The following is a 20327-nucleotide window of genomic DNA, read 5'->3' on the forward strand; positions in this document are numbered from 1 at the left end:
GTTGCTCCCGTAAGAATCACGTGGAGATGTTAAACTCACCCTCCTGGAGCTGGAAGGAGACCTCCCCCTGACTCCCACTGTTCTCTCCTGCTTCGTGGGGCCCAGCAACACCCCACTGCACACACCCACTGACACCAGGCCAGCCAGACACAGGAGCCCACAAGCTCCCCCGCCACCAGGCGCTCCACACCCCCTCAGCCCGCACTTCCCACAGAAACGCTTGCTTACGGGCACACGCGGCTTTGCACACGTGCAATCGCCCGGCAGCCGTGCAGTGACAACGGCCCCACCCCTGCCCGTCTCCACCGTGATCCTGCAGAGGACTTGGGCACTCCTGCCCACCGCCCTCACCTGTGGCCAAAGCACTCCCCTCCACATCACCTCCCTGGACCCCCCTCAGCCGCCGAGAGGACCCCACAGGGAAGGGGCTTTCCTGGATCCTCCTCGCCTACACACCCAGTGTCCTGTCCACCCAGGGAGATCCAGTCCAGCCAAAGTCAGTATCAGAAAGGAAAAAGGAAAATCAAGATTAACAGTCTTTAGCCCTACCCGCTGAGATGTAACCACATCCCACAACGACCTGGGCTCCACGGCTCTAAAAGATTTATCGTCCTCTGACCACACGCTCATTGATATTTCCCCAGCGCCACTCACCCGGTCCACTAGAGTGTAATGTAAAGCTATTCCAGGGAGAAACTGAACTCAGATGGAACGTGGGCCAACAGGCGATTAAACCCTAAGGGGGGATCCCTTTCTGGTCCCGGCGAGAGGGACTGCGGGGAGGGTCTGGGCCTTCAGCAGTGGCCCAGGAAGCCTCTGTCCAAAGATGCCCGATTCCCTGGCACCCCTGAAGCTGAGCTGCCGGGCACCATGATTTATGAGGTGGCTGAGGAAGGAAAGGTTGCCAGGAGCTGAGTTAAGCAACTTTTGGAGAAACATGGACAAAGAAATAGGAATAGGACTGAGGACCAGAGTTGAAAACAATCTCAGCTCCAGAGAACCACTTGCCCTCGATGGCCACTCCTGTGTTACCAGCCCCCTGCCCCAGCTGGCATCTGTTCAAAGCCAGCAGCTCTGCAGCACAATGAGGGGTGGTGGTGGCCTGGCCGGGCTCCCTGTGGCCTCAAACCCTGAGGACTCGGAAGAAAGCCCTGCTCTGCTTTTGGGAAACAGAGGCCAATTCCTCCTGTCGACGTCTCCGATCTGCCCCGCCTGAAACCCAGCTCTGCTGTGCAGAGTCCCAGCATCCCAAGCAGATGGCAAGGGGTGGCTGCAAAGGGGTGGCTCCTGGATCCCCAAACCATGAGGCTGAGCCACAAATCAGAACAAACGGGCGTAGGTGTGGAGGGTGAGCTGAGGGGATGTGAATGCTGAATATTCACATCAGGGAGGCCTGAGGCTTCCTCTTAATGGACCTGCACTAGGAGAGCTTTCCAAGCAGGAGCTGAAGTGCTGGCAACTTCTGGGGAGGCAGCCAAAGGGGACCAGGGAACACGTAGGACAGGCCTCGGACACCCCACGGATGACCTGGGCACAAGTGGCCGAGGAGGCACTGGCAGCGCCAGGCAGTGTCCAGGCGGCAACCCCGGGGCAGGGGCCTGGGGGGCTGTGTCCTCTTTCTCCCCTTGTGGCTTGACACTGCAGCACGGACACAGGACAAAAACTTTCTGCCTTGGGACCAAGCTTGTGAAACGGGTTGCTGGCTAAGGCAGACACTCACATGGAATGCTGGAGAAACCGGGCCTGGGTTCACGGACTCCGGCCTTCCAGTGCAAAGCCTTCTAGCCGTGGGGTATGTAATCCAGGCTCTGCAGCCCATTATCAGGAAGTAGGCCCCAGTGGCAGAAAGTAAAGCAACTGGCAGCCACCCTCAGCTTCTCCACCTGGGAAGGCCCTTCAGGCAGAAGTGGGCCCACGTCCTGGGGAATTCCTGCTACACCTGTCTGCCCTCAGAGACCCCCTGTGAGGGTGCCCATCACCCCTTCTCCTTGCCCCGTGTACCTGAGGGCATCCCCCATGGGCCCCAGCCTCCTACCAACCAGCCTCAACCTCGCTCACAGGACCACCCAGCCCTGCATCCTTCTGGTGACTATGACCCACTGGGCTTTCTCCAGGCCACAGCCCCCAAAACTCTGATGCGGCCGCTCCCCAGCCCCATCCTCTGAACCCAGAGCCAAAGGACATTCTCAAGAGGAAGTGCACACTTCCAAGTCTCGCTCCCAGCCAGGGACCCCCAGATCTGTCAGCCAAGGACACCTCCCAGCCCTGTGCGGCCAGAGCACGTCTGCAGCCCCGGCGAAGGGCTCCCTCTTGCTCTGGCCACTCATGCAGGATGCTACGGTTGCTGCAGCCATGCTTGGACAGTCCTCGGGAGCCCTGGGGCCTGGTTCCTGTTCGGCAGCTGACTCACAATGTCCACAGATCCCACTCTCCCCCCCAGGAGCCCTTACGCTCAGGGCCTCTAATTCCCTATGACAGGCCCTCGACTTTCCGGCTGCCTTCCTCCCCAATCACATTCCATGCCTCCATTTCCTCTGCCTCCTGCCTTGGTCTCTTTACCTGATGATAATCCCTGACCTTTGGACAGCCTTTCACAAAGGGTTTCCACAGGCACCATCTTTCATCATCCTCTGCGACCACCTTCTGATGTGGCTCTGAGAGATAAAGTCACCTGCTCAAGGTCACACAGGAAAGACTGGAATTCAAGTTTTCTGGCTCCGTATGCACTAGACAACACTCTAGCTTTGAGGAACCTCAGCAGCATCTCCAAGCACCCACTTTGGCAAGTGAGCTGCCACCCCCACCCTAGTCTCCCATACCCTCAACTTGGTCTTTCTGGACTCCTAAAGGTCTTCTCCAGGCCCAGCCTCATTTATTCTTCTACCCCCAAGAGATCCACAAAGACCTAACAAATTCCCCCACATTCTAGGACTTCTCTGGGGGTCGTAAATTGCCCCTCTGTGAAGTAGAACACATGCGACGCTGACTGTGACCCTCACCCAGAGCTTCCCAAAGGACTGGTGAGGGCAGACGCAATCCTAGCACACTCCTGGTGGCTGCAGACTCATCTTTCAAACATCACCCAAATGATCCTCTGGACCCAAAGGCTTCCAAGCATCATAGAAGAGAGGCAACTCCCAGACACCCAGGAGCAAAGGAAAAGGCAGGGCCCGGGAACTACAGATGGATGGAGCAACACACCTCCCCCCCCCCGCCCCCACCAACGTGGCCCACCTCTCAGCCCTGCACATTCCTCAGGACACATGTTCAGGGAGAGTGAGCAGAGCTGAGAACTGTCCACCTCTCCTCTCCTCCCCAAAGCTGACTGAATTCATGAGCCCAGGACAATGTTAGGACAGGTCTCCATCTGGGTCACCATCAGCGTCCTCAGGGTAGAAGCATCTCCAGGCATCTCTCTTTCACGTCCATTATAAAGGACACCAACCTTCTCTCAGCTTTCTGCCTTCCTCAGTCCAGTGTACCCAACAGATATTAAAGGTGGGCCCGCAGTGCCAGAGGCAATGCCCCTCATCGTCACCAGAGTGGGAGGATGGGCATTTACCCTTCCCATCCACCAGGGTCTGAGGGCCATGGATTCTCCCCTCGCAGGGCCAGGCTGCCCCGGCACCACGCTGTGCCAGGGTCATTTCTCACAGTCACGCTAGGAACTCCTGCCATGCTGAGGACACGAATTCTTCAAGCCCCGGGTGCCATCACTCCAGACCATGTCAAGGCCAGAACCATCCGACACCTTATTAACGAGAGCACTTCCTCACACCCCTGCCAGGGGCACCACCATGCGCCCACAAGCTGGCCACCGCCACTCCAGAACCAGTCCAAGTGCTGTGCCCATCACCAATCTGCACTGAGGGCTGTGCCCGCCCCACACCTGGGCAGCCACCACCGCACCAAGGTGGGGGTGAGTCTTCTGACACCCGTGCCGGGAAAAGCACGCTGCCTGTGCCAGACCCACGCTGCCCACGCTCGTGCCACGGGTGTCACCATTCCCACACTGGTGCCAGGGGTCCACGGATCTCACACCTGCCACACCGCGCGCCCTGGACACTGCCCAGCTGCCGCACCGCTCACACCGCGCCCGAGTCCGGGGCCCGGCCCGCCGCGCCCGCGGCCCCCCTTACCTCCAGCCCGCCGCAGGGATCGGCCCGCCGCCGCCACCGCGACCGCCACCTCCATCCTGGGCTCCCCAAGGCCCCAATTCACTAACGCCGCTTCCGCAGGGCGCCGGCGCCGGCGCGAAGGCCGCCTCCGCCCCCCGGGGGACGCTGCGTCCTTTACGTAAACCCCACTCCGCCGCCAGCGGTGACCATGGCGACGACCGCGGGGCGGCAGCGCCCCCTGGTGCCAGGGAGGGGAGCGGCGCCGAGGCAGGAGTGAGCGGAGTCTTTCGCGGGGCTCCACGCGTGGGTGCGGTGGGCGCAGGACTCCAGCCGCCGCTGCAGCTTCGTGGGCGGCCGGGAGGGGCAGGACCGGCCGCGCTGCATGCGGGGAACGGAGCCGCCTGGGTCCCCCTCCTTCAGGCCCCGCGTGACCGGTTTTAGCGTGGGAGAGGCAAAAAAGCATGTAGGATCACTGGAGAACTGGTTCATTTGGGGGGGAGGGAAGAGAGAGATGGGTTCCACCTCCTCGGGGTGCTGAGCGCTCCTTGGCGGGGCGGTCAGAGCACATCATAATCATCTGTGTCCTCCCCTCACCCTCTACCCCTGCAGGGCCCAGCATCGTGCCTGGCATCCAAAAGGGCGCTTGGTCAATTTTGAATTCCTGGAAAATAAAGAAAATTGCCCTTCCTATTCTGCTTCACACGCATCCATTCATTCACTTAACACACCTTCCCTGAGAGCTAGCCTTGAGCGGGAGCACCACTGTCCACGTGCCTTGTGCTAAGCCGGGGGAGTGAGTGAGCACAAAGACAAGCAGAACCCAGGCCCTGCCCTTCAGTTCAGTCTAGGGGGTACTAGACCATCACAGTACAGGGCGCCTGTGGTGTAGGAGCTCAGCAGAGAGGGCGGGTGGAGCTCTTTGAGGGGCACTTAAACAAGCCGTGGGGGAGAGAGTTGGGTCTGGAGGCTGAGATGACCCAGCTGGGTCTCAAAGGTGGAGTAGAATTCAGAGGCAAAAAGGGGAGTAGCATGTTTCAGCAGGGGGAGTGCCTCTAAAGTGTTCTCTGGGCCCTGTCGTCATCCCAAGAAAACGGTGAGACACAGCAGTTTAGTGTAAGTGGGAGTGTGAAGAGCGATGTGTACGGGGGCCTGCGGTGGAGTAGCCGCCTGAAAACTATCCAGCCTTTTGGGCTTAAAGTGAGACTCTGAGTCCAGGGCAGTCTTCCCCTCTGCTGAAGCAGGTGGGACCTACTTCTGGAAGGAGTTCTGTATTACCCGCGGTTATTTATTATTATTATTTTTTTGCGGTACGCGGGCCTCTCACCGTTGTGGCCTCTCCCGTTGCGGAGCACAGGCTCTGGATGCGTAGGCCCAGTGGCCGTGGTTCACGGGCCTAGCTGCTCCGCGGCATGTGAGATCTTCCCAGACCAGGGCACGAACCCATGTCCCCTGCATCGGCAGGCAGACTCTCAACCCCTGCGCCACCAGGGAAGCCCACCCGTGGTTATTTTGAAGGCAAACTCCGGCTTATTTAAAAAAAAAAGAAAAGTGGGGGTGGGGAGGGCAAATACTGGCTGGGATACCTCAGGGGATTCAAGAAAGAGTTGGACCCTTACAGCCTCAGGAAGGGCAGGGTATCAGGGAGGCTTTAAGGACTGACTGTAACATAGCAGTTTGGGGACCTTCTGTCTAGATCATTGCAATTAATCAGAATCAAAACTGCCAAATGTAATGTCCCTTGGTTCAAAGTTCTAGATTCCCAAAAGAAAGAATCTTGTTGGTCCAGCTTGGGCCATGGTCAATCATAGCAGCTACATTCTACCCCCTTAGCTGCCCAGTGCACACAAATTCACACATGTACACACACACACATCTTCCTCACATTCATCCAAAGTCACCTTCACCAAACAATATTGTGTTCCACTATTCCCTGGTCGGCCACCTCCAGACTTGCTGTCATGATCAAGATCCAAGTTCAAGGTCTTCAAGATGATGTCCATGTCTCTTTTTCCTCAAGGTTTATGGTGATCCCATCTGGGCATCTAACAACTGAATTAAAGGGTGCCTTTAACTACCACAAACATGTCCTTCGAATTCTCGCTGCTCAAAGGGTGGCATTAGCACCATCGAGGAGCTTGTGAGAAATGCAGAATCTCAGGCCCCCACATCTCAGCAGACTGAAAAGATCCCCTGGTGATTTGTATGCACATTACAGTTGGAGAAGCACTGTTATTATAAATATGGATGGAAGGGAAAAGGCAATGTATGAAAAATGCTTTTCAATGGTGATCATTGCTGTTTAAAAAGAAAAGGGGGAGGGGTTAGTTATTTAATCTTCAGCAACTCCAGTAACCAACAAGGAAATAACCGACTCCAGTTACCATCAAGGTAGCGGCTGCAGTCTTTATTTTTGCAACCGGTTGCAAACTCCTAAAAGGTGTTTATGACTTTCTTCCTCTAATTCTTTATTCCTTGGTTCACTTGCCTCCTGCCTGCATCTCATGTTCCTGGTGGACTGTCCTGAGTCTCCATCCTTGAGGGCCTGAGCCGTTGGTGATCTTGGCTGTAAAGCACCACAGCAGAATTCTATCTGCCTTTACCACTGGGCATGATGGTGTAGGAGGTGCTCCACAGGGACCCTGCGTTCCACCCATATCCCTCCTGTGTGTGTGTGTGTGTGTGTGTGTGTGTGTGTGTGAGATGACGATCCCCAAGTGGCCAGGTGGCGGTCCCAGTGTCCAATTCAGTGGAACCGTTATTGCGCCTCCTGGTGGAAATATTCCTCCCTTCAGTTCTAAGACCACCAGACAATCAAAACTCAGAATTGCCTGAACAGGAGGCAGACAGCAGGCATTTTGACAACGGTGAAACTCACATCACCGTCTCCACCCCTAGTTCCCAGACCCTTTGGAGGAAACATACCATAACAGATGTCTGGTTTAGAGCACACATCCACTGGGGGCCTTACCTGGTCCAGCCACCAGGCTGCTCCCCCTCCACTCCAATATCACATTTGTCCTCCCCTCTGAATGCCCTCAGGCCCCATTCTGACAGAGTTTGACCAGGTGTCTTTGGAGACAGCTACGAGCGTTGTGAGCAGAGTGGAGGAGCAGGGGAGGAAGACAAGAGTGAGGGTTCCAGAATGGGCCACAAGCCACAGATTGGTCCCGATCCAGCTGCCAGGCTGTGTTCCCTCAGCTCGGTGCCAAATTCCCACTCTGGCCTCAGTTTCCCTCTAGGTCCCAGTAGGGATAATAACATGGCTCCTCCTCCCAGGGGTGCTGTGTGGATTAACTAATTAATGAGTGTGACGTCATCTGCTTCCACAAAGGGGCTGATTAAATGCTGAGCCTTGTTATTAGAGTAATGGCAGGCATTAGAGTGTGACAGGCAGAGTAGACTGGAGACAGATCTGCTCCCCTCGCCTCCTCCCCACCCCCTTCCTCCGTCTGCCCCACGCTCTGCAAGCTGAACATCTTGCAAGACAAAACCAAGATGATTTTTGGCACCCCCAAGGTCGGTGTATAACTTTTGCTCATTTCCCCTGTACTGGAACGTGGGTCAAGGCCCAGCTTCACAGAGTAATCTATCTCCGACAGCTGACACAGCTGTGCCCTGCCCCAGACTCTCAGCTCCAAGCAGCTGCAGGATGGGATGGCTTGGCTAGTGATTGCATCAGGTTAGAGCTGCCTGCAGAAAGACAACTGCAGAATTCCTGAGCTGGGTACCAACCCCCTGACTGCATTGCCCCGTGGTCCCAGCCACTGACTGCCTTTCCTCACAGCCCGAGGGAGGGAAAGCCAATGTGGCATACTGGCTTAAGACTGGGGGAATTCAAAGCATGCAGTGTTTTGAAGTATATAGTATCTGCTTATGGCCACGGGAGATCCAATGACTACCTTTTAGCTGGGATGCAGGGTATCGGATAATGGATGAAATCATAGTTCTGTGCATGGCGACTTTAGCCTGGCTTGTTCCCAAATGCAAAAATCCAGGGAGGCCCCTGAGTGAAATAGTGAATGTGACTTTCCCAGTAGTCAGTGTGAGATCATTGCCCACTCCCAGATGCTGGGTCCCCTATCTCTGAGTGTTGTACAGTGCTGGCTGTCACCCAGAATCCTGGTACCCATGATGGGGTGGATGGGAAGGAATCACTCAGTTCCACCACCAGGTAAATATTTGCATCTGACAACCAAGGGGAATGTTGTTTACCCACATAGCACAAACTCAGCCTGCCTGGGGAGGCAAGAGAAAAGCTCTGGAGGCTGAGCTGTCAGACTCCCACAGGGAGAGAAATTAGCCAGTTGCGAGGTCTAGACAATGCATATGAATTGGGGTTTGGGACACCTGGACCCAGCTCGGGATCATCCTGGCTATCTCATGGCAGGATTTCAATCCTCCTTCCCTCTGAAAACAGCTTCTTTCCTGCCTTCTTGTTCCTCCTGCTGTGAGGTACAGGTATGTGTCATGGGGGCAAATAGCCTGGAAGTAGGGGCTGGACCAGCCAGGGATTAAAAGATCAGCCACCACTGGGATGTGCTGAGGTCCTGTACGAGAAGCAAGTTCTCCCCTCCCACCAGAGGGGAGCCTACAACCCATACCTTTTACCTGAGTAAGCATAATTTGCCGTCAGGGTCTCGACAAATCTACGTGGTGGTGGAGTGATAATGGTGGAGATGCTGGAGGAGGTGAGAGTGGTGGTCGTCTAGGTGGTGGTGACGACAGGGAGGGGAAAGAGGACTGGTGGCTTCCAAGGGGTTTTTCCATTCCCACCTCATCCTCCGTTCACTTGGGCATCACCAGCACTTTCACTGTAATGCCCAGAGGATTGGGGGATCCTTACACCTCATGAAACCAGCCCATTTGTAAGTATCTGCTCCCTAATGAGCATTGTAGTAACTAGTTTTCCTCCTTGGGGCACTAGGGAGCTATGGGATGTAAACACAGATGTCTCAGGGGAAAGATTGCCTGCTTACTGACTAGTATGATTCATCTGCACTTTCTGGACAATAATAACAAGAGTAGAGAGTACTCTTGAGGATGTTCATCCACCCATCCACCCATTCACCCAACAACTCATTCTCCCACCTGCCTCTTCACCCACCCATCCATCCACCCACCCATTCACCCACTCACCCATTCTTCTACCCAGTCTGTCCATTGCCCACTTACCTACCCATCCACTCACTCCTCCATCCACCTACCCACCCATCTACTCATCCACATATCCATCAACCCATCCATCCATCCACCTATCTTTCCATCCATCCAACCATCCACCCATCCATCTACCCAACTATGTCCTAAATCATGTCCAGATGATTTTTCCACCTAAATATCTTTGCAACTACCCACTTCTGTCCATTTCTACCAGTACCACCCAAGTCCAGGACACACTTGTCTCCTCAGGGCCACTGCCATAGTCTCCTAACTGCTCTTACTTCTCATTGATTTTGCACCAAACAGGTAGAGTGACCTTCTATAAATGAACATCAGATTATATCATGTCACTGCTTAAAACCCTGCTCTGGTTTCTTATCGCTCTTAAAATACAGACCCCGATTTTTGTTGGGTATACAGTAAAGTGTACAGATAATGAATTTCTACATATGTATATACCTGTGACCAGACCCAGACAAAGACACAGAATATTTCCAGTTCTTTGTGTCCTTAATGGTCAATAGCCACCCCCCAGAAGTAAACACTATTTGACTTCTATGCCATAGGTTTGTCTATTCCTGAACTTCGTACAAATGGAATCATAGAGGACATACTCTTTTGTTTCTGGCTTCTTTTGCACAACATTATGTCTGTGAGATTCATCCATGTTATTATGTGTATCAATAGTTCATTCTTTTTATTGCTGTGTGATATTTCATTAGATAAATATACCATGATTTGTTTGTCTATTCTGCTGTTGATGGATATATGGCTTTTTCCAGCTTGGGGCGCTAATGAATAAGGCTGCTATGAACATTCTTGTACAAGTCTTTTGGTGGACATTGCACTTATTTCTCTTAGGTTGGATGGTAGGCAGAATAATGGTCCCCCAGTGATGTCCACGTCCTAATCCCCAGAACCTGTAAATATGTTCGAGTACATGAAAAAGGGGAATTCAGATTTCAGGTGGAATTAAGGTTGCTAATCAGTTGACCTTGAGATGGGAGATTATCCTGGCTTATCTGGGTGGACTTAGAGTAATCACAAGCATCCTTATAACTGGGAGAGGGAAGCTAGGTGAGAGAACCAGAGAGATGACAGCATGAGAAAGACTCAACAAACCATTGCTGGCTTTGAAGATGAGCCAAGGAGTCGGAAAAGGCAAGGAAACGGATCATCTTTCTAGAGCCTCCAGAACGAACACAGCCCGGCCGACACCTTGATTTTGGCCCAGTGAGACCCATTCTGGACCTCTGACCTTCAGAACTCTAAGATATAGATTTGTTTTAAGCCACCAAGTTTGTGGCAATTTATGACAGCTGCAATAGGAAACTAATACAGGTAGATGCTTAAGAGTCGAATTGCTGGGTCGTAGGATGGGCAAAAGACTCAAATTCTTCTTGAGATCTCCACCACCCAGCATGTCTGGCCTTGCCAACGTGTCCACCCCCATCCTGGGCCACTCTGGGCTTTTCTCTCCGCCCTCCAGCCACATCAGGCAAGCCAGCCATGATGTTCCTCAGAGGTGCCCTTTACGTGTGCTGCTCCCTCTGCTGGGAAGGCTCTCCTCTCCCCCACTCTTTAGCTGTCAGTTCCCAGGATGCTTCCTCAGGGAAAGAAGGTCAGGTTCCCAGTTACTGATGTGCTATCCAAGCACTCTTTTCTTTTCCTCCAGGCCACTTGTCAAGGTTTGCTATGACATATTCATTTAGGTGGTTGAGTTTGCCCCCCATCCCCTCCCCAAGACCCCATCCCCAGACTAGAAGCTCCAGGTGGGTAGGGACTGGGTCACCCCCATGTCGTTAGCACATAGCCCCAGAACCTGGCACATAGTAGGCCCACCACAGCTACCTCCCCCCCTATCGAATGAATGAACTTCTGTTTGATAGGGAGAGGGAGATGTCTGGGTACAGTGAGGATGTCAGAGGAAGTGAGGAGGAGAAGAAGGAAGAGGAAGAAAGGAGACAGGAGGAAAGACAGAAACACACACCCTGGAGACCACCAAGGCCCAGATTCTGCCCTCAGTTTCAGTCTCATTTCACCAGCATCCCCAGGGCAAGAAGTCTCTTGAAAACCATTCATGTGAATCAAACCAAACCCTCAGGAGAGAAATGCTGATCTCTTAGTGAGAAAGGCCCTCTATTCCTTTACAGACAGCTTGATGCCTTTGTAGGGACCTGTGACTCATACTTACTGCGTTGGAAACAGTCAGCCTGGCCCCTGAGGCAGGAGAGGCATTATATATGAGTCTGGAGATGACCAAGACTCCAAGAGAGGCAGTGGGTTTCCCAAGGCTCCCCAACATGTTAGAATCAGAGCTGGGACCTGAGACTGGGGCTGTTGACTCCTAGCTCAGTAGTGGGGTAGGGTAGGGATGACAGATTTAGCAAATTAAAAAACAGGATGCCCAATTCACTTAGAATTTCAGATGAACAACAAATAATTTTTTAGTATAACTATGCCCCAAGTATTATATGGGACATACTTATACTAAATAATTACTGTCATTCATCTGAAATTCAAATTTAACTGGGCATCCTATATTTTATCTGGCCATGCAGTTGCGGGAGTGGGGTGAGGGTTAATCCCTGCTTCACTACTAAGCAGGCCTGTCTGGGGACCTGAGTCCTCATGCTCTCTAGGACACACAGCCTGTTTGTCCCCTGGACAGAGCTGGCCACCCTCTGACCTCTTTGACCTCCTTGACTCACGGTCTTCAGCCTGTGAGCAGACCTCAGCCTTCTGCCAGGACACTGGTTCTCAACTTAAAGCCTTAGAATTATCTGCCCAGACTGCACCGCGGGCCAATTACAGCAGAATCTCTGGGGGTTGGACTCAGGCATCAGGAGTTTTCAAAGCTCCCCTGGCGATTCCAGCAGGCAGCTGAAGTTGAGAACCGCTGTGTAGCAGAACTCGCGTCTTGGCTGCTAAGGGCACGATAGTTCCGCCTTTGTCTCCTGGAAGAGCCTTGGGAAACCCCGCAGTCTCAGCTGCTCCCCTTTGCAAACCACTCCGCTGTAGGCCCTTCTGCTCTCAGCTCCTCTCAGCCCTTTCTGGTTGATTCTGAAGAGTTCCCATTTCAGAGAAGGACAGTTCCCATTACCCCCAGGCTCATTAGGAAAGCAGGGGTGGGAGCCCCCCTTCTGGGATCCTTGTGCCCCTGCTGGGATCTGGAGCACCCGGGGAGCCTCTTGGGGATCCAGGTTCAAGGCCAGGCAGAAAGCAGGTTGTTCTTTGAGCTGATTCTTTGTTCTTTGAGCCCAATCCTTGTGGCTGGGTTGGATCTGCCGGCTGTGGGTGTCTGTAGCACCCTCATACTTCTCCCCCAGAGCACGTAGTGTGCTTGTATTTCCTCGTCACGCCATGTTTGTCTTCCCACTAGACTCAGCAGGGCAGGGGACGGGTCTGTATTCTGTGTTCCTGGACATTGCCTGGTGGCTGGAGCAGGGGCTCATAGAATATTTGTGTAACTAGTGGATGAACCCTTAGCAATTATGAACTCTAACCCTGTCCTTGTACAGATAAGGAAACAGAAGCACAGAGAGGGAAGGGACCTGCCCCAGGTTGCACAGCATGGTGGAGGCTGAGTTAGGACTAAAGCTCAAGACTTTGATTCCTGTTCCAGGGCTCTTTCCACTCAGTACAACTTAGGAGTGCCCCCCCTCTACTCCCACCCGCCCCCCCACTCAGCCCTGTTCTGAGTCATCAGCTCCTCCTCCTTTCAAGCTCTCCCCCTACAGACACACACACACACACACACACTCTCTCTCTCTCTCTCTCTCTCTCTCTCTCTCTCTCTCCATCCTCTTCCAAGTCTTGCCTTCTGGGAAGGGTCAGGGTGACCCTCGCAGTGGGTGCGGAGACAGGCAAAGGGGGGAGGAGACATATATTATGTAGAAAACACCAGAAGTCCCTCTAGCTTGAAGCCTCCTCTACCAAACAGACTTGCAAGGTGTGGAGGGAAATCTATGTGGACGAGCTTCACAGAATGGACCTTGCCCTCCCCCACACCTCCTCTCACCTCGGAGGAAGGACTGAGCTGGCCCCAAGCTCAAGGAGCCTGCTTCTCCCCAGGCCAGTCCCAAGCTGGAGAGTCCGCAAGCAGGGTTTGGAGCTAAGTAGAGCCAGCTAAACAACCCCCACCCCTGCTTTTCCTGGCTGTAAAACCCTCAATGAGGCTCAGTTTCCTAATCAGGAAAATGAGTCTAATAACATTGCCCAGCTTGGGGGTGGTGAGGATGCCATGTATGGCGCTGGGCACCCTATTAGGTGCTCAGCCAAGGTGCTTTCCCGGAGCCTTTGCCCTGGGGTCTCAGCGACATTCTAGGCTGGACATGAGCACAGTTAGCAGGAACTCAAGGCTGATCCCCTGATTGGACAAACCGATGTCATCCATCCTCATCCTGAGCTGTGAGTCAGAAGGTGGTAATTTCATGAATGAAAATGGCTTCCCAATGGGCTCTAAGGGGATGGGGCACCTTTCAGAGACTTCCCTGCCTTTTTTTTTCTTGGCCACAAGGAGTGGCTTGTGGGATCTTAGTTCCCCGACCAGGGATTGAACCCCGGGCCCCCGGCATTGGAATTCCCTTCCCTGCCTTTTAAAAAAAATTTTGTTTTATTGAAGTATGATTGATTTACAATGTTGTGCTAATTTCTACTGTATAGCAAATTGATTCAATTATTCATATATATACATTCTTTTTCATATTCTTTGCCATTATGGTTTATCACAGGATATTGAATATAGTTCCCTGTGCTATACAGTAAGACCCTGTTGTTTTCCTTGCCTTTGAAGCCACGCCAAGAAGGTTAAGCTAGTATTTGTACCGCAGGGCACTGGAGGCAGGTTTGTGATGGGTCTTCTTGGGAGGGCAGATATCAGAGGGGACAGAACCTGATGGACTGCAGTGGGCAGGATGAACTCAGGAAACCTCAGGACTGGCCTTTGCTCTCAGACACCGTTTTCTTAGCAGTTTAAAAAAATGTGTGTGTGTGTGTGTGTGTGTGTGTGCACAGTGAAATATACATGATCTAAAATTAACCATTTTTTTTAAGAGTGAAAAAGTTTTTTATTTTACCTTCACTTATGTTCCTTTTTTTTTTTAACATCTTTATAAAATTAACCATTTTTAAGTGTACTGTTCAGTGGCATTAAGTACATTCACAGTGTTGTGTAACCATTTCCGGAACTTCTCATCACCCCATCCAGAAACTCTGTATCATTAAACAAGAACTTGCCATTTCCCTCTCCCCCAGGCCCTTATAACCACTGTTCTACTTTCCGTCTGGATGAATTTGACTACACTAGGTACCTCCTATAAGTGGCATCACACAATATTTCTCCTTCTGTGTCTGGCTTTTTTCACTTGGTCATAATGTCTTCAAGGATCATCCACGTTATAGCATGCGACAGAATTTCCTTCCTTTCTAAGGCCAAATAATATACCATTGTATGTATAGACTACGTTTCATCCATCAATGGGCATTTGGGTTATTTCTACCTTTTGGTAATAATAACAAGAATAGTGCTGTGAACATGGATGTACTAATATCTGATCAAGCCCCTACTTTCAGTTCTGTTGGGTATATACCTATGTCAAAAGGTAAACTGAGGCATATTAAAAATTTTAATAATTTGAACAAAAATTGAGTCAAATCAGGCAGCATCCAATCTAGCAGATAGAAAGGAGCTCTGAGGAGCTGAACAGAAGGAAAGACTTTTATAGGCAGAAGGGAATGGGAACAAGCAAATTACACTAGGCAAAAAAGCAGGTTGATTATTGCAAAACTACTTTCCTTTAGGGGTTGCTAGGGGTCTATCAGGAAGAGGACCTAACTAATACTGGTCAGGCGATTCCTGATTGACCGGTTTAAGATTCCATTTCTGGGAAAGCCAGAACTAATTAAGTCTCAGTTTGGTGACATGGGGTTTAAGCAACTTTATTTTGGGCCTGTTATCTTGTTTTTAACACCCAGAAGTGGAATTGCTGGATCATATGGTAATTTTATGTTTAATATTTTGAGGAACCACCATACTGTTTACCATAGCAGCTACACATTTCACATTCCCACCAGTAATGCCCAAGTGTTCCAATTTCTCCACATCCATGCCAACACTTATTTTCTGTTTGTTTTTGTTTTTTGTTTATTTTTTGGCCACACAGCATGGCCTGTGGGATCTTAGTTCCCCAACCAGGGATTGAACCTGGGCCCTCGGCAGTGAGAGCACAGAGTCCTAACCACTGGCATGCCAGGGAATTCCTTGTTTGTTTATTTTTTATCATAGCCACCCTAATGGATGTGAAGTGGTGTCTCACTGTGATTTAAAAATTTTCTTTCTTTCTTTCTTTATGGCTGCGTTGGGTCTTCGTTACTGCCCATGGGCTTTCTCTAGTTGTGGCGAGCAGGGGCTACTCTTTGTTGTGGTGTGCAGGCTTCGCATTGCGGTGGCTTCTCTTGTTTTGGAGCATGGACTCTAGGTGCCCTGGCTTCAGTAGTTGTAGCATGTGGGCTCAGTAGTTGTGGCTCATGGGCTCTAGAGCACAGGCTCAGTAGTTGTGGTGCACGGGCTTAGTTGCTCCGCGGCATGTGGGATCTTCCCCGACCAGGGCTCGAACCTGTGTTCCCTGCATTAGCAGGCGGATTCTTAACCACTGCACCTCCAGGGAAGTCCCTCTCATTGTGATTTTGATTTGTGATGCTGAGCATCTTTTCGTGTGCTTATTGGCCATTTCTAAGTAGGTTTTTTTTCTTTTTTATTCTTATTGAGGTATGTTACATACAAATCTTCAGTGTGTGCAGCTTGATTAATTTATTAAACAACTGGGTAACCATCATACAGATCAAAATTTAGAACATTCCAGCATCCCAGAAGAGACCTTGAGGCTCCCCCCAAGTCAGTATTCCATGAAGGAAACTACCATTCTGACATATATCACCATGGATAATGTTACCTGTTCTAGAACTTCAAATAAATAGAATCATAGAGTGTGTTTATTTTTGTTATTGGCTTCTTTCACTCTTTGTTATATCTGTGAGATTCATTCGTATCATTGCATATAGTAGTAGCTCATTCTTTTTCATTGCTGTGTAGTATTCCATTACATGGCTATACTACAATCTATTAGGATTAATCATATGAAATTGCAAATCTTCAGCCTCTTAATCTACAATATAAAAGACCATTTCATAAGGTTCAATCTAATATTTATCCACTCTGTAGTTGATAGATATTTGCTGCTATGAGCATTTGTTTATATGTCTTGGTGAGCATATGCATGCACCCATTTCTGCTGAGTATATTCCAAGGGGTAGATTTGCTGGGTCATAGGATATATGTATGTTAGGTTTGGTCAATTCTTCCAGTTTCACAAAGTGGCTTTACCAATTTACACTCCTACCAACCATGTATGAGAGTTTCAGTTGCTCCACATCCTTGCCAACATTCGGTAGGGTCTCTCCTTTCAGTTTTAGCCAACTTTCCAGCTAATGTGACCCAACTTGTTCCCCTTCCCACTCCCTGCAGTGACTCCATTGGTCAGAGCTGATTGCCCTGGGCTGGCCCCTGGTCTGAAGGCACGTCTATACGGACTGGACAGAAGGTCAGTTAACCCCTGGTGGGGGTTGATCTAAGCTCCACCCCATGCAGTCACACTATAATGAGTATTTGATGCTGTGACAGATACATAAGAAATATATAGGGCTTCCCTGGTGGCGCAGTGGTTGAGAGTCCGTCTGCCGATGCAGGGGACACAGGTTCGTGCCTCGGTCCAGGAAGATCTCACATGCTGCAGAGCGGCTGGGCCTGTGAGCCATGGCTGCTGAGCCTGCACGTCCGGAGCCTGTGCTCCGCAATGGGAGAGGCCCCAACAGTGAGAAGCTCACGTACCGCAAAAAAAAAAAAAAAAGAAAGAAATATATATTTGGTTATTCAGATGGCCAAACATATATTTCTCATATATTTGGCTTTTGTCCATGGTTCCTGGCTCGCAGCTCCCAAACCCTTGGTATTTCCTTTGTAGTAAGGCCAATGGGAGCATCTCTTATAATAGTATTTGGGGCTTCCCTGGTGGTGCAGTGGTTAAGAATCTGCCTGCCAATGCAGGGGACACGGGTTCGAGCCCTGATCCGGGAAGATCCCACATGCCTCACAGCAACTAAGCCTGTATGCCACAACTACTGAGCCTCCGCTCTAGAGCCCACGAGCCACAACTACTGAGCCCACGTGCCGCAACTACTGAAGCCCACCGCACCTAGAGCCCGTGCTCCGCAAAAAGAGAAGTCACCGCAATGAGAAGCCTAGGCACCACAACCGGAGAAAGCCCGCGTGCAGCAACGAAGACCCAATGCAGCCAAAAATAAATAAATAAATAGATTAAAAATCATAATAATAATATTTGGTCTCTTGTCCTCAGTTCCTGAAATCCCTCCACATACATAAAGGTGAAATGGGTGTTTTGTTTTTTCATAACCAACCCTTTTCCACCACAACTGGGTTTATGTTAATAAGGTGACTTCTGGAAAGTGCCTAATGGCGGCTGGTTGTCAGGGGAACCACCATGAACAGAGGGAGAGGTGGGGCTGATTCCCAGGTTGGGGAGAAGGGCTGGAGGTTGAATCAATCACAATGGCAATGAGTTAATCAATCACGCCTAAGTAATAGAGAGTCTCCATTAAAAAAAACAAAAGGGATGGGGGTTGGAAGAGCTTCCAGGTTGGGGAACCAGAATGCTTCCACGTGCCACCAGGCCCGGCCCCAAACTCCCCGAGGACAGAAGCTCCTTTGTTTGAGACCTCATCCTCTTCATCTGGCTGTTGACTCGTGTCCTTTAATATCCTTTGTGATAAAGCTGTAATCTGGTGAGTAAACTGGCTTCCTGAGTTCTGTGAGCCGCTCTAGCAAATTAACTGAACCCAAGGAGGAACTTTTGATTTATAGCTGGTCGGCCAGAAGCACAGGTAACAACCCGGGCTTGTGACTGGTAGTCTTGTGGGACTGAGCCCTTAACCTGTGGAAACTGATACTATCTGGGTAGATGGTGTCAGGACTGAGCTGAATTCTCAGACACCCTGATGGTGTGGCAGAATTGCTGGTTGGTGCAGGGAAGCCCCCCACACACATTGAAATTGGGTCCAGGAATCTCAAAAAGTGTGGCATTAGGACAACCCAGTCAAAGTCCTTCCTCAGGACGTATAGTACCGGCAGGGAGCCGATGATATGGATCAGTACTGTTGTGGTGACCCTAAGCGCCCCCCCAACCATGGGGTGATCTGGGGCCTAGGAGAACTGCGTGCCTGATGCATCGCATGCCCCTACTACACCTCTGGTTCCCACCTGTGCCCTTAACCCAACATCGTCTGTAGGTCCTTAAGCATTGTAGCTGGAAAGCATTTGGCTTCTGCGCATGTAATGTTTTTCAGTGTATGTGGGTCCCATTGTGATTAATGCCATTCAAGTTTCCTGAAAGCTTTTCAGTATTCACAGTCATCTTTGTGTTACATTTTCTTAGTGAATTCACAAAAATACAACTGCTGATAAATGGGGTGGGAATAGGTGAAACTGAAATGCAGGCGTTCAGAAAACAAAAGAGATCAGATGGCCCTGGATGTCAGCCAGTAGGACCATTTGGGGGTAACCAAAATGTGGGGGGAGGTGGAATGTTTCAAGTCTTCCACCTCCCTCGAGTCACCCTTCCCCAAAAGATCCAGCTGAAGTGGCTCGAGTCTCTCTTCTTTGTACTGGGGAAGTCTGGCATCCTTCTCTGCGTCTCTGAGAATCCCCAGTAGATGTTCAGGATCACTCTCCTGGTTTCTCCTAGTCCAGATTTCTGCAACCTTGTCTCAGGTCCCCCCTGCAGCGATTTCTCTCCATAGTGCTTCACCCAAGCACAGGCCTGGCCCTTGCTGATGGGGTGATCAAGCGGGACCACGAGGGCAAGACTGTCCAGGTTCAAAGCCCAGCTCTGCTACTGACAGACAGCTGCCTGACCTTGGGCAAGATTCTCTGTCCCTCTGGGCTTTGATTTTCTCATTATAAAATAGGGGCAAGTGTGGCACCTCCTCTTTGGGCTGGCTGAAGGTCACATGAGTTGATGTGGGTAAAGCCTCCAGTACCTGGCAGTTACAGGGCATGAGCCATCATTTTTATTTATCCCCCACTGAGTATTACTATTTATAACTGATTTTATGGAAGGTCTGGGGACAGAGGAGGGGGATTACAGTGCAGCATCAGAACAGTTTACAGCTGAACCACGGACCTCACCATGTTTAGCATCTCTTGTCCATGCCCATCTCAGGAAGTGTCTCACCAGCCCGCTGCCTCCTCTGGCCCAGATCTGATGCCATTTCTTGGGGCTTGCTCACCATCCCCTTTTCCATACCCTCCTCCCACTTCCATAGGCTTCTGCCCCCTTCTCAGCCACCAGAAGATGCAAAGTTGATTTTTCAGGGCATCTACATTTTGGCTTCAATTGCTGTCGTTGTAGAACAGGCTCTAAGACAATGAGGCTCAGTGAGACCCAGACAGCCCTGTTAGGAGAGCTCAGGGAAATCTGTAAGGGCATTTTTCTTTGTCACAATGTGTGTGTAACCAGTTATTATATATAAACACAAAGTAATTCTGCATGCTTCTAATACACACAGAATTTTCCAGTAACACGACTATTACGTACACGGAAGGAAAAGATTGTCCTTTGTTTTGTTTGGAATTTTGCCAAGACTTGTTGCCCATTTCACATCACCAGCCACAGCACGGCTCGTGGTGTCTGAGTCACCATCAGGACCACCTGGGTCCGTCTGCCTCCGTGGCTGTCGTATTCCCAGTGGTCCCACTAGGATCAAGTGTCAGGGCCACGTCATCCCACCTCCTCTGCAGTTGGCTTCTGCGTTTTCACCCTGAAATGATGTTTTTTAAATAAATTTATTTTTTATTTTATTTAATTATTTTTGGCTGCGTTGGGTCTTTGTTGCTGTGCGTGCGCTTTCTCTAGTTGCAGCAAGTGGGGGGCTACTCTTCATTGTGGTGCGCGGGTTTCTCATTGCAGTGGCTTC

At 50.9% G+C, this 20327-nt stretch overlaps 1 protein-coding gene across 1 annotated transcript in view; it reads right to left on the bottom strand.

Moving 5' to 3' along the window:
- Positions 1–4213, bottom strand: part of DAGLA (diacylglycerol lipase alpha) — a 62964-nt gene extending 58751 nt beyond the window's left edge. Inside the window, exon 1 of the mRNA XM_082627240.1 lies at positions 4140–4213. The gene's annotated coding sequence lies outside the window, so the exon portion shown is untranslated. The remainder of the gene's footprint in view (positions 1–4139) is intronic.
- Positions 4214–20327: the final 16114 nt, after the last annotated feature.

Source organism: Mesoplodon mirus (genome assembly GCF_964341445.2).
Source record: "Mesoplodon mirus genome assembly, chromosome: 7".
NCBI classification, from domain to species: domain Eukaryota; kingdom Metazoa; phylum Chordata; class Mammalia; order Artiodactyla; family Ziphiidae; genus Mesoplodon; species Mesoplodon mirus.